A 13,121-nucleotide genomic window follows, 5' to 3' on the forward strand; every position below is an offset into this window, starting at 1 on the left:
ATATTTGTAATCTCTATAGGCATTGTGAATATGGCATTGCTGATACAGGAGGGGAAGAGAATTATGCTTAACACAGTTCAGTTCCTAGATAGCACAGTTCCAAGTCCAAAACACCCCTTGTTTTTGAGTCCTAGGTACCCTGGCTTCTGAGGGCTTCCCTGCTGGGATAAATGGCAATAGCATGCCACCTGAAATCCTGGCTCCAAGGTTGCTATGGCTCAAAATCTTGGATCCACTGGGAATCACTGAAGGCCCCTGAAACTGAAGACAAACAAAACAACAGAAACTGAAACACTTCATGTCGCAGAGCTAAAAAGAGGTGGGGAAGTTATCAACCCTTTCTAGTTCAGTTCATGTCTTCTTTTTTTTTTAATGGCTGGACTTTTATATTTTTATTTTTCCTGCTTTTGATTTCTTTTTTTTAAATTATTAATTCGTTTGCTTACTTTTAGTTTACAAGATTCAGTTCCTTGAGTTTCAAATTTTCTCTCCCTCTCTCCCCTCTACTCCCCCCTCCCCCCCGCCCCCGCCATGGCAGCATTCAACCAAGTATAGGATCTGCAAATACTTTCACATTACACATTAGTCAGGTTATAAAGAAGGATTGTATCAGATGGAATGACCAATGGGAAAGAGGAAATAAAACCAAACAAGATAAAGAAAAAGAGCAGGTAGTTTGCTTCAATCTGGATTCAAACTCAGTTCTTTCTCTGGATGTAGACATCTCTCTCCATCATGAGTCTTTTGGGGTTGACTTATAACCCTGCATTGCTGAGAAGAGTCCAGTCAATCAAAGTTGGTCGTCACACATACGTTGTGTCTGTAATTGTGTACAAATTTCTCCTGGCTCTACTCTTCTCACTCAGCATCGTATAAGCCTCTCCAGGTAAATATGAAGTTCATCTGCTCCTTGTTTCTTATAGCACAGTAGTATTCCATTACATGCATATAACACAACTTGTTCAGCCATTCCCCAATTGATGGGCACCCCCTTAATTTCCAATTCTTTGCCACTACAAAAAGAGCTGCTATAAATATTTTTGTACATATGGGTCTTCCTCCCACTTCTATGATCTCTTTGGGATACAACCCTAGAAGTGGTACTGCTGGGTCAAAGGGTATGAAATTATTTATAGCCCTTTGGGCATAATTCCAGATTGCTCTCCAGAATGGTTGGATCATTTCACAACTCCACCAGCAATATATTAGTGTTCCAATTTGTCCACATCCTCTCCAGAATTTGTCATTTTCCTGTTTTGTCATCTTAGCCAATCTGACTGGTGAGATGTGGTACCTCAGAGTTGTTTAGATTTGCATTTCTCTATTCAATCGTAATTGAGAGCATTTTTTCATATGCTTATAGATATCTTTAATTTCATCCTCTGAAAACTGCCTGTTCATATCCTTTGACCATTTATCAATTGAGGAATGACTTGTATTCATGACTTGTGGTACAACATATGTACTTCAATGACTTGTTGTACAACATAGGTTGTAAAAAATTCTTTCTCAATTTTCCACTTCCCTCTTAATCTTGGTTACATTGGCTTTGTTTGTACAGAAGCTTTGCAATTTAATGTAATCAAAATTATCCATTTTGTATTTTATAATGCTCTCTAATTCTTGTTTGGTCATAAAGTCTTCCCTTCTCCACAAATCTGACAGGTAAACTATTCCTTGCTTTCCCAGATTGCTTACAGTATCAGCCTTTATACCTAGATCATGCACCCATTTAGACTTGATTTTGGTATATGGTGTTAGATAATGGTCTATGCCCAGTTTCTGCCATACTATATTGCAATTTTCCCAGAAGTTTTTGTCAAATAGTGAGTTCTAGAGCATTTCTTCATATGCTTATAGATATCTTCAATTTCATTCTCTGAAAATTGCCTGTTCATATCCTTTGACCATTTATCAATTGGGGAATGACTTGTATTCTTATAGATTTGACTCAATTCTCTGTATATTTTAGAAATGAGTCCTTTATCAGAGACACAGGTTGTAAAAATTATTTCCCAATTTCCCACCTCCCTCTTAATCTTGGTTACTTTGGCTTTGTTTGTACAGAAGCTTTTCAATTTAATGTAATCAAAATTATCCATTTTGAATTTTATAATGCTCTCTAGTTCTTGTTTGATCATAAAGTCTTCCCTTCTCCACAAATCTGACAGGTAAACTATTCCTTGGTTTCCGAGATTGCTTACAGTATCAACCTTTATACCTAGATCATCCACCCATTTAGACTTGATTTTGGTATACAGTGTTAAATAATGGTCTATGCCCAGTTTCTGCCATGCTATATTCCAGTTTTCCCAGCAGTTTTTGTCAAATAGTGAGTTCTTATCCCCAAAACTGGGGTCTTTGGGTTTATCAAACAGTAGATCACTATAGTCATTGACTGCTGAGTCTCATGTACCCAGTCTATTCCATTGATGCACTACTCTATTCCTCAGCCAGTACCAAGTAGTTTTGAGAACTGTTGTTTTATAATACAGATTCAAATCTGTTATAGCTAGTCTACCTTCCTAGCATTTCTTTTAATTGATATTCTGGACCTTTTGTTCTTCCAAATGAATTTTGTTACTATTTTTTCTAGCTCCATAAAGTAGTTTTTTGGTAAATTGATTGGTATGGCACTAAATATATAATTTAATTTAGGTAAAATTGTCATTTTTATTATATTAGCTTGGTTCAGCCATGAGCAATTGATGTTTTTCCAATTAGTTAGATCTGACTTCATTTGTGTGATAAGTGTTTAGTAGGTGTGTTCATATGGGTCCTGGGTTTGTTTTGGCAGGTAGATTCCCAAGTATTTTATAATGTCTGCAGTAACTTTACATGTGATTTCTCTTTCTATCTCTTGCTGTTGGATTTCATTAGAAATATACAGGAATGCTGAGGATTTATGTGGGTTTATTTTATATCCTGCAACTTTGCCAAATTTATTTATTGCCCCAAGTAGTTTTTTTACTTGATTCTAGGATTTTCTAAGTATATCATCATATCATCTGCAAAGAGTGATAGCTTGGTCAGTTCATGTCTTCTGCACTGTGTGTAAACAGTGTGATCTTTACCCTCTGGGATGCATTAGGAAAAGAACACACAGGAAAGAGAGAGCCTGTTCCAGTTTAGCAGCTTTTAAAGATGTGGCCTGTTCTGACCGTGCAGCCAATCAAAGGAGTCTGAATAGACTTTCCCACTTGTAAGGTAGGGAAAAAAGAGAAGGTGCCTCCATGTTAGATATTCTGGGTATGCTCCAAAGTTCCATTACAATTGTATCTGAATATAACGGAATGTCATTGTGCCATAAAAAATGATGAAAGGCACAGCTTCAGAGAAACCTGGAAAAACTTGAATGAACTGATGAAGAGTGAAGTGTGTAGAACAATTCATACAATGACAAGATTATGAAGATAAACAGCTTTGAAAGACTTAGGATCTCTGATGGATGCAATGATCAGCCAGAGGATCTAGGATGGTGCATGCTATGTACCTTCTGAAAGAAGAGAGATTCAAGCTACAGAAAGAGACAGATGTTTTTGAATATGGATGATGAGGGAAATTTTTTTTTACTTGACTACATATTTGTTTCAGAAATTTTTTTTTCTTTTAAATTGGACTGGGGTGAAAGGGAGACAAAATAAATACTTGCTAATTGAATATTTTTAATAGAGGGAAAAAAGAAATGTGCCTTATTTTCTTTGGGGATTAAGTCAATGAGATAGCATTCTGAAATATGGTTTCTGTTGTTGTTTAGTCATTTAAGCTGTGTCCAACTTTTTGTGATTCCCATTTGGTGTTATTTTGGCAAAGATACTGGAGTGGTTTGCTATTCCCTTCACCAGCTCATTTTACAGAAGAAGAAACAGACAAACAGGAATAAGTGACTTGCCCAGGGTCACACAGCTAATAAGTATCTGAGGCTAGATTTGAATTTAGGAAGATGAGTCTTCCTGACTCCAGGCCCAGCACTCTATGCACTATGATGCCACCTAGCTGCCTAAAATTTAATCTCTATCCATTTTTAAAGTGCTTAAACTTTGACCACAGTCATTTTTCTTTTGCCATTTTATCTAGTTTAACAAAAAGCTACTAGAAATTACTGAAACTCAGAAACAGAAGGCACCTAAATTAAGAAACATTTAAAAGGCTACCTAGAGTATCACAAGGAGAGCCATTTCAAGCAAAGGGTTGACCAGGGAACCCTAATGCATCCCTAACATCTCCAAATGCACAGAGCCTTCCACTCAGGATTACTTCAACCTGGAACAGACTATAATAGAGTCAGTAGCCTTTCAGAAGTCAATACCAAGTTTAGGCAGGTGAGTGAGTCAGTGTAGACAAAAGGAACTAGAAAGGGCTCCCTCAGCTTATAAATATCTCTCTTATTTATTTTATCTTTTAGAGTGCCAGATAGTTCTAGAATTACCTCATAGCATTGTGCAGAAAGCAAACCTAAAAGCATTATAGACATGTGATTTATTGTTATCAGACCAAGAAGTTTATAGGAACTGGGAAAGCAAGGGTACCCCCTAGGATTATGCCCTGAGGTTAAGTCAGTGGGTTCAGAAGATCCAATCAGGGACACCCTTCACCCAAAATTCTGATAGTAGAAGCATTGAGCTTTATCTGACCTCTGCCACAATTTCTACTCTACATAAGAAAAGTCCATTAGTTCTACCTTCTTCTCAGCATTGTGGGAATCACAATGCAAGATCTAGTTCCCCTTTCCCAGAATACTCTAGGGGTGATACAAAATGATGAATCCTGAAAGAGATAAGGATACAGGGTTTATTCTATCTTATGGGTGATTTTCCTAACTAAGGAGGCCTCTGTAATTTCATAGTGCTGTTTCATCACTGCAAATGGCCCGGGGTGGATTAGATATTGCTAACACAAAGAACTATGGGGAAATGTGTTCCCATAGGAAAGACTGCTGTCCCAAGTCAGGACAATAGAAAACCTGATCAACTGATCAACTTGTAGTACTTGGACCTAGACTATTTTTAGACTAGTTCCTAGTTCCTAGACCATTCCAATCACAACCTGACCATTGCGTGATTTCACTGGGCTCCTAACTTTGTATGCCCTCTTCTAGTATTGTACTCCTTTCCCTCAATTCATTGTTTCACTCTATATCATCTCTGATTTATTCTTTGGCTCCTTAACCCAGTTGTAAGACTATAAATTGAGCAGGCACACTCTGCTTGTTTGGAGAACATTGTTGTGAAACCTGTTTGCAGATCTATGGCTCAATTCCACCTTTGTGGACTGAGCAGTAACAATGCCTCGGCTAAGCCAGGAAAAATGCAGACTATTGAAATATCTTTGTTACGAGGAAAATTGAGTTGAGAATCAGAGTCTTTCTTGGACCTTGAAATAATCTGATTGCCACAGTATTACCCCAGCCTTGACTAAACAATTAATATAACACGCAACTGCACCGAGGCCTTTGCCAGAATTGAAATAATTCTCTTATTCTAAAGCCATTAAACCAATGACTTTTTTCCCCTTTCCCCTCCATCTCACAAGAGGGACATGTGGGACTAGTGGCTGCTCTCAAAACTTAACAATAACAACTCACCCTTTTATGGCTATGAAACATTAGCATGGAGGTGGCTTGGTGGCTGAGTAAATGCAACATTAGCCCTGGAGTCAAGAGGACCTGAGTTCAAATCCGGCCTCAGACACTTGACACTCACTAGCTGTGTGACCTTGGGCAAGTCACTTAATCCCAATAACCTTGCCTTCCCCCCTCCAAAAAAAAAAGAAATGTCAGCATGTTCTTTACACCACAGCTACGAGGTAGGTATATATAAGTGGCATTAACTCCATTTTTCAGGTCAAAGAAATGACCTGAGAGGCAGTTAGGTGACATAGTAGATAGAGTACTGAGTCTGGAGGACCTGAATTCACTTACTAGCTGGATGACCCTGGGCAAGTCACTTAACTTCTGTATGCCTCAGTTTCTCTGCCTGTAAAATAGAGATAATGATAACATCTGCTTCCCAAGGTGGTCACGAGAATCAAATGAGCTAATATCTGTAAAGTACTTAGCACAGTACCCGGAACACAGAAGGCACTATATAAATGGTAGCTGTTATTATTGTTAATTATTATTATTATATCACCTGACGAACCTTTGAGAAGCTGAAATTCAAGCACCTTGATCTTTGACACTGAAATACCTGTGATAATAAGATGAAGCTGTCACTTCCTGGCCTTTGGACACCAAGCCACCCTCACTCTTCGGAGGCCCCTGGTGCCAGAGGCTCTAGGAGGTTGTAGCTCAGCCTGACTTGTTCCCAAAGATATGTGAGACACAGACACCCTGGGAAAGCCAGCAAGTCCCCAGAGCCCCACTCATCTGCTATAAAGAAGACTCACCAGGCAGAGCCAAGATGGCAGTGTAGAAGCAGGAAAACTCCATGTGCTCCCCCCATAACCACCTCAAATACCTATAAAATATGACTCTAAACAAATTTTAGAGCTACAGAACCCACAAAGTGACAAAGAGAAACAAATCTCCTGCTGAAGGCAGCCTGGAAGGCAGACAGGAAGGGTTCATTGCAGGGCTCTGGGAACCAAGCCCAGCCCTGCATGAGCCGGTGGTTTTAGCCCCAGGGTGGCGCTGACAAGTAGCAGCTGGAGCAGACTTTGGGAGACTGGATCACCAGCAGCTGTGGTGGTTTCCAGAATTATCAACCCATAAACGCCAAAGACAAAGTAAAAGGTCAGTGTGGAACTTTCTGGGAACAGGGGGACCAAGAGTGTGGTCTGGCCACTGCCCCAGGGGTGAGAAGGCAAGAAGCAGAGGAGGCGCTGGGGCCATGCAGCTGCCTCCATGTGGCTGATTCAGAGCTCCTGGCCTGCATATTGTAGGGGGACCAAGCAACCATTCAGAGGCTAAGCATTCTTGCTTTAACCTACTTGGATCCTGGTTGCTGTCTTGGGTGAAGGTTCTGTTGTGTGTGACCAGTGAGCCAGAATTTGTGGGTGTTGTAGAGAGGGTACCCAACTAATAACTCCGGCAGCTGCAAAAAAAACCCAGAGATTTAGGACAAAGCTCTCCTCTCTGAAAGCATATGAACAAGCAAAGGAAGCAAAGCAAGCACAGCAGTCAAACTTTAGATTCCTTTTTTGGGGACAAAAAGGATCAAAGCATGGAACAGGAGGAAGACAACAAAGTCAGAACTCCTGCACCAAAAGCTTCCAAGAAAAATATGAATTGGTTACAGGCCATGGAGGACCACAAGAAGGATTTTGAAAATCAAGTAAGAGAAGTAGAGGAAAAATTGGGAAGAGAAATGAGAATGATGCAAGAAAATCATGAAAAGCAAGTCAACAACCTGACTGAAGAAAATAACACCTTAAAAAAATAGACTAAAACAAATGGCAAAAGAGGTTCAAAAAGCCAATGAGGAGGAGAATGCCTTAAAAAGTCAAATTTGCCAGATGGAAAAAGAATCTCAAAAGATCACTGAAGAGAATAATTCCTTCAGAATTAGATTGGAGCAAATGGAAGCTAATGACTTTATGAGAAATCAAGATACTATTAAACAGATCCAAACAAATGAAAAAATAGAAGGCAATGTGAAATATCTCACTGGAAAAACCACTGACCTGGAAAATAGATCCAGGAGAGATAATTTAAAAATTATTGGACTACCTGAAAGCCATGATCCAAAAAAGAACCTAGAAATCATCCTTCAAGAAATTCTCAAGGAAAATTTCCCAGATATTTTAGAATCAGAGGGCAAAATAGAAATTGAAAGAATTCACTGATCACTTCTTGAAAAAGATCCTGAACAGAAAACTCCTAGGAATATTATAGCCAGGTTCCAGAGTCCGCAGATCAAGGAAAAAATGTTACAAGCAGCCAAGAAGAAACAATTTGAGTATTGTGGAGACACAATCAGGATAACAAAAGATCTAGCAGTATCTATATTAAGGGATCGAAGGGCTTGGAATTATGATATACCGGAGGTCAAAGGAGCTAGGATTAAAACCAAGAATCACCCACCCAGCAAAACTGAGTATAATGTTTCAGGGGAAAATATGGTCATTCAATGAAATAGAGGACTTTCAAACATTCTTGATAAAAAAGACATAGTTGAATAGAAAATTTGACATTCAAATACAAAAAGAAAGAGAAACATGAGAAGGTAAACAGGGAAAAGAAATCATAAGGAACTTATCAAAGCTGAACTATTTACATTCCTACATGGAAAAACAATAATTGTAACTTATGAAATTTTTCTCAGTATGAGTATAGTTGAAGGGAATATAAATTTGTGTATATATATGTATACATACATATATATGTCTATATAGGAGGGTATATGTGCATATGAATACATATGTGAGTGTGTGTATATATGTGTACAGGTATACCTAGACAGAGGGCACAGGATCAATTGAATAGGAAGGGATGATATTTAAAAAATAAAATTAAGAGGTGAGAAAGGAATATAATGAGAGGAGATAGGGAGAGACAGAATAGGTTAAATTATCTCATATAAAAGAAGCAAGGGAAAACTGTTACAATGGAGGGGAAGGGTAGGAAGGCAAAAGGGAATGGGTCAACCTTACTCTCATTGAATTTGGCTTCAGGAGAGAATAGCATACACACTCAATTGGGTATCTTACCCTACAGGAAAGTAGGGGGGAAGGGGATAAGAGGGGGGATGATAGAAGGGAGGGCAGATTGGGGGGAGGGTAGTTAGAAGCATACATTTTGAAAAGGGACAGGGTCAAAGTAGAGAATAGAATAAGTGGGGGTCGGGATAGGAATGAGGGAAATATAGTCAGTCTTTCACAATATATCCACTATGGAAATGTTTTGTGTAACTACACATGTACAACCTATATTGAATTGCTTATCTTCCCAGTGAGGGTGGGTGATAAGGGAAGAGGGGAAAGGATCTAGAATTCAAAGTTTTAAAATCAAATGTTTAAAAAAACCATTATTATTTTACATGCACTGGAAAATAAGCTATATAGGCACTGGGGTATGGAGATCCATCTTGCCCTACTGGAAAGTCGGAGGGGGCATGGAGGAAGGTATAGGAGAGAGCAGATTGGGCGAGGGGGTATTCAGTGAGATCCCTGTTCTGGGGTGAGGGGTAGGGGACAGATGGGGAGAAAATTTGTAACTCAAAATCTTGTGGAAATGAATGTTGTAAACTAAAAATAAACAAAATTTATATATATATATAAAAAGACACCTCCTTCTTTTGCTCTTTCTCATTCTAAAACACAGTTCTGTCATTGTTGTATAAAAGCTCATAAGGGTTCCAGTGGCTGACATTTATATAACTCCTTAAGGTTTGTAAAATTCTCTGCAGACATTACCTCATTTAATCCTTATAATAACCCTGAGACAGCTTGGCATAATGGATAGAAAGCTGACCTCAAAGCCACGAGAATCTGGGTTCAAGCCTTACCTCTGACACATACTGGCTGATGCTGGGCAAATTCCTGAACCTCTCAGTGCTTTGGGAACAGAGAAAATGCTCACCTCCTCCCAAGAGAGTTCCCTATACTAATATTCTCTTCCCCTAATAACCCAGTAAGGTTACATGTATTCATATTGCCATTCTACAAGTAAGGAAACTGAGGTTGAGAGGTTATGTTGATTTGACCATGCTTACACATTTGATAAAAAAAATAGAAGCATAGGATCACAGAATATCAGTGTTAGAAGAAAAGCTAGATATCATTAAGTCTAGTGTTTTTATCTTACAAATGAAACAAAGAATTGACTTGTCCAAGGTCATATACTTTGCTTAATTTTTTCCAGCTTAGCTTTACCTCCCACAACGTGCTAATTATACAAAAGACAATCACAGTTAGTAAGCAAATCTATTTCTCAAATCAGGCAGCTCCTAGCAGCCCATCTCTCTCTACTTTACCCCAGAAATCTTTCATCTGTTCAGGAATCATATCTCTCTTCACATAGACAGCATACAGCATTACAGGGAGACTGCCAAGCCTACTTGGGGGCAGGAACTACATATATATGTTCGTGTTGCCTCAAATCTCTCCAAGTAGTAATTAGTGGGTTTTTTTCAAAGATCTTAATATTTCTACTTTTTCCTTTTTTTGTTTTCTCTTGGATAATCACAGCAAATAGTTGTTTTGGTTTGTTTTATTTTTTTAGCTTTTCCCAAGGTCTTTACAGAATTCTCTTTCATAAATTTGTCTCTAAAAGATTTCCTTATAAAATAATACTTAAGATAGTTCTCCTGAGAAAGAGGTCCATCCTCACCTTCTTTCTGTGTTCTCCATAGAGTCATCATCGAGGAACTTCCTATTATGCTTTTTTTTTTTTAACTGGCTCTGTAGTAAGATGTTCCTCAACTGACTTTGGAAATTGCCAGCAGAAAACTGCTTTGGTCCCAACATTTTCTTTGGCTTTTAAAGCTATAGCAGGGGCAGCCAGGTAGCACAGCAAGTAAGAGCACTGGCTCCAGTGTCGGGATGACCTGGAGCCCGAATCCCGGGCTCAGATACTCAGCACCACACCCAGAAATAACTGGCCGTGTAACCTTGAGCAAGTTACTTAACCCCGATTGCTTAAAAAAAAAAAAAAGCTATAGCAACGGTATCTGGAGTCTTGGTGGACAGGACATCCAAAAGGAGTTTGACTAATATCAGCCACTTATATTTGTCTCTACAATTTGTACCCATTGCTCCTAGTTCTTTCTTTTGAAGCCAACTAGAACAAGCATCCTCCATCTTCCATTTGACCTTCCAAGTCCTTGATGACAGCTATTTTGTCTGTCCCTGCTCCCCTCTCCTACCCCCTAAAGCCTTCTCTATTCCAGGTGAAACATGTCCATTTCCTTCAACTACTCTTCATTTATCATGGATTCAAGGCCCTCTACCAACCTATCTGTCTTCTTGTGGATAATCTCCAGCTTATCCACATCCTTTCTAAACTGTGGTGGCCACAACTGCACACCGTATTCCAGATGTGATCTGGACCGGGAAGAGGATAGAAGTGCTCCTCTGGATTCCCTTTTCCAGAAGGGAGTGGTTTGTTGTTATTCTTTATTGTTGTTCATTATTTTAAGGGATGGGAGAGGGTTTATTAATCAATTTTTAGAATTTCCTAACAGTGGGGCGGCCAGGTGGCTCAGCGAGTAAGAGCACCGGCTCCAGTGTCGGGATGACCTGGATCAAATCCGGGCTCAGATACTCAGCACCACACCCAGAAATAACTGGCCGTGTAATCTTGAGCAAGTTACTTAACCCCGATTGCTTTAAAAAAAAAATTTCCTAACAGCTCTGCAATAGTAATATGCCCTTGGTATCAAAGTGACCCAGTTGATCTGGTCCCAGTGGCCAGTTGGATTGCCTGTGTTTGCTCAGTACAACTAACACAGTACTAATTTACTGATGTGCACTAAACCACTTTTTTATGAGCCCCACCACTAAAAGGTCTATTGGGTTATTGAGTAACCTTTCAGCATGATTTGTGGGGTCAGTCTGAGAGCACAGACATCAGAAATATTTAATTATGTTTCTTCCCAGGGGAAGAGCTCGCCACAGATTAACATATCCGTAACTGGCAAATCACCAAGGAAATGATGTCTCCCCTTGATTAAAATTACTGGCTAGCAAATATATTTACTTAGCTGTGATTTTACACTGGGCATCATTTTTTGAAAGGTATACCTTCTGCATAGCTGTGACGGAGATGGCCTTTCTCTTCTTTTAGGGTCCACCCTGCTCCAAACAGACCTAATTTTTCTATGTAGTCTCCCTTCCTAAAGGAAGAAGCTTTACCTTTTTTTCTCCTATGAAGCTTATTAATAATGATAATAAATACTTATGCTAGTCAAAATAATGATAAATGTGGTAATAACAGCACCTACCTCCCAGAGCTATTGTGAGGATCAAAGGAGATAATATTTGTAAAGCCCTTAGCACAATGCCTGACACATAGTAGATCCTTAATAAATTCTTGTTTCATTCTTCCCCTCCCCTCAATAGATAGAACTATATAGTTCTTTGAGTTTACAAAGTACTTTATAAATATTACTTAACTATATTCTGACAACCCTGAGAAGCAAATTTACCCTGGGAGGTAAATACTATTATTATTCCCATTTTACAGATGAGGAAACTGGGGCATGTGGAGCTGGGTGCACAGTGGACTCATCATGTGTTCAGATCTGGCCTTAGACACTTGATAGCTAGGTGACCCTTGGCAAGTCACTTAACCCTGTTTGCCTCAGTTCCTCATCTGTAAAATGAACTGGAGAAGGAAATGACAAACCATTCCAGTATCTCAGTCAAGAAAACCCCAGATGGGGTCACAAAAAGTCAGATATGACTGAAAAACAACTTAGCCACAATTAAAACAGAGGCATGCAGAGGTTACATGAATTGTCCAGGGTCCCATAGCTAGTCAGTGCCTGAGGCTGTATCTGAACTCAGGTCTTTTTGTCTCTATGTACAGTACTGCACCAACTAACTGCCTCATCTAGGTAATAAAGTGACATGAGCTTAAACAACTCATAAAGACCTTACACTTAAAGGTGGAGATCATCTCATGGATGAGAAGGCTGAGGACCAGAGGGAGTAAGTGCCCAAGCACACAAGTAAATGGGGAAATTGACTTCCCTGGGCTTCATGCAGCTCAAACTTAGCTACCTTAAATAAGGTTGCGCCTCTTTGAGTGGAGGAAGTTCTGAGGCACAAGAAATCACCTACTGATATAACAACACTGTCTCTCCATTGGACTTCTTTCAAGTATGTTCCCAAATCTCCAAAGTCTGGTGAAGGAAACACATGAAGCACTGTCATCATATCATCAGTCCCAGAGAACATTGGAAAAACAGTTGCCTCAGTTTGACTGCAAATACATTTCCTAGTTGGATTCTCCCTTCTCATATAGAAGAAAGGTGAATTAATGAATGGATGAATGAATGAAATTCTAAAGGTATTTGTTAAGTGCATACTGTATGTTGGACTCTGTGCTATATTCTGACAATACAAACAAAAAAGTAAACAATCTCTGCCCTTATGGAGGTTATGTTCTAATAGGAGAATAGACTAAAGCTATATCTATCTATCTATCTATCTATCTATCTATCTATCTATCTATCTAT

The 13,121-nt window shown here is 39.1% G+C and overlaps 1 pseudogene; it reads right to left on the bottom strand.

Moving 5' to 3' along the window:
• The window catches only part of LOC138165472 (actin, cytoplasmic 1 pseudogene), a 95,796-nt pseudogene that overhangs the window by 46,959 nt on the left and 35,716 nt on the right, over window positions 1-13,121 (bottom strand).

This window comes from Petaurus breviceps, unplaced genomic scaffold, assembly GCF_028583685.1.
Source record: "Petaurus breviceps papuanus isolate PSGF00001 unplaced genomic scaffold, PetGlider_PUasm1.0 209, whole genome shotgun sequence".
In the NCBI taxonomy this organism is placed as follows: Eukaryota; Metazoa; Chordata; class Mammalia; order Diprotodontia; family Petauridae; genus Petaurus; species Petaurus breviceps.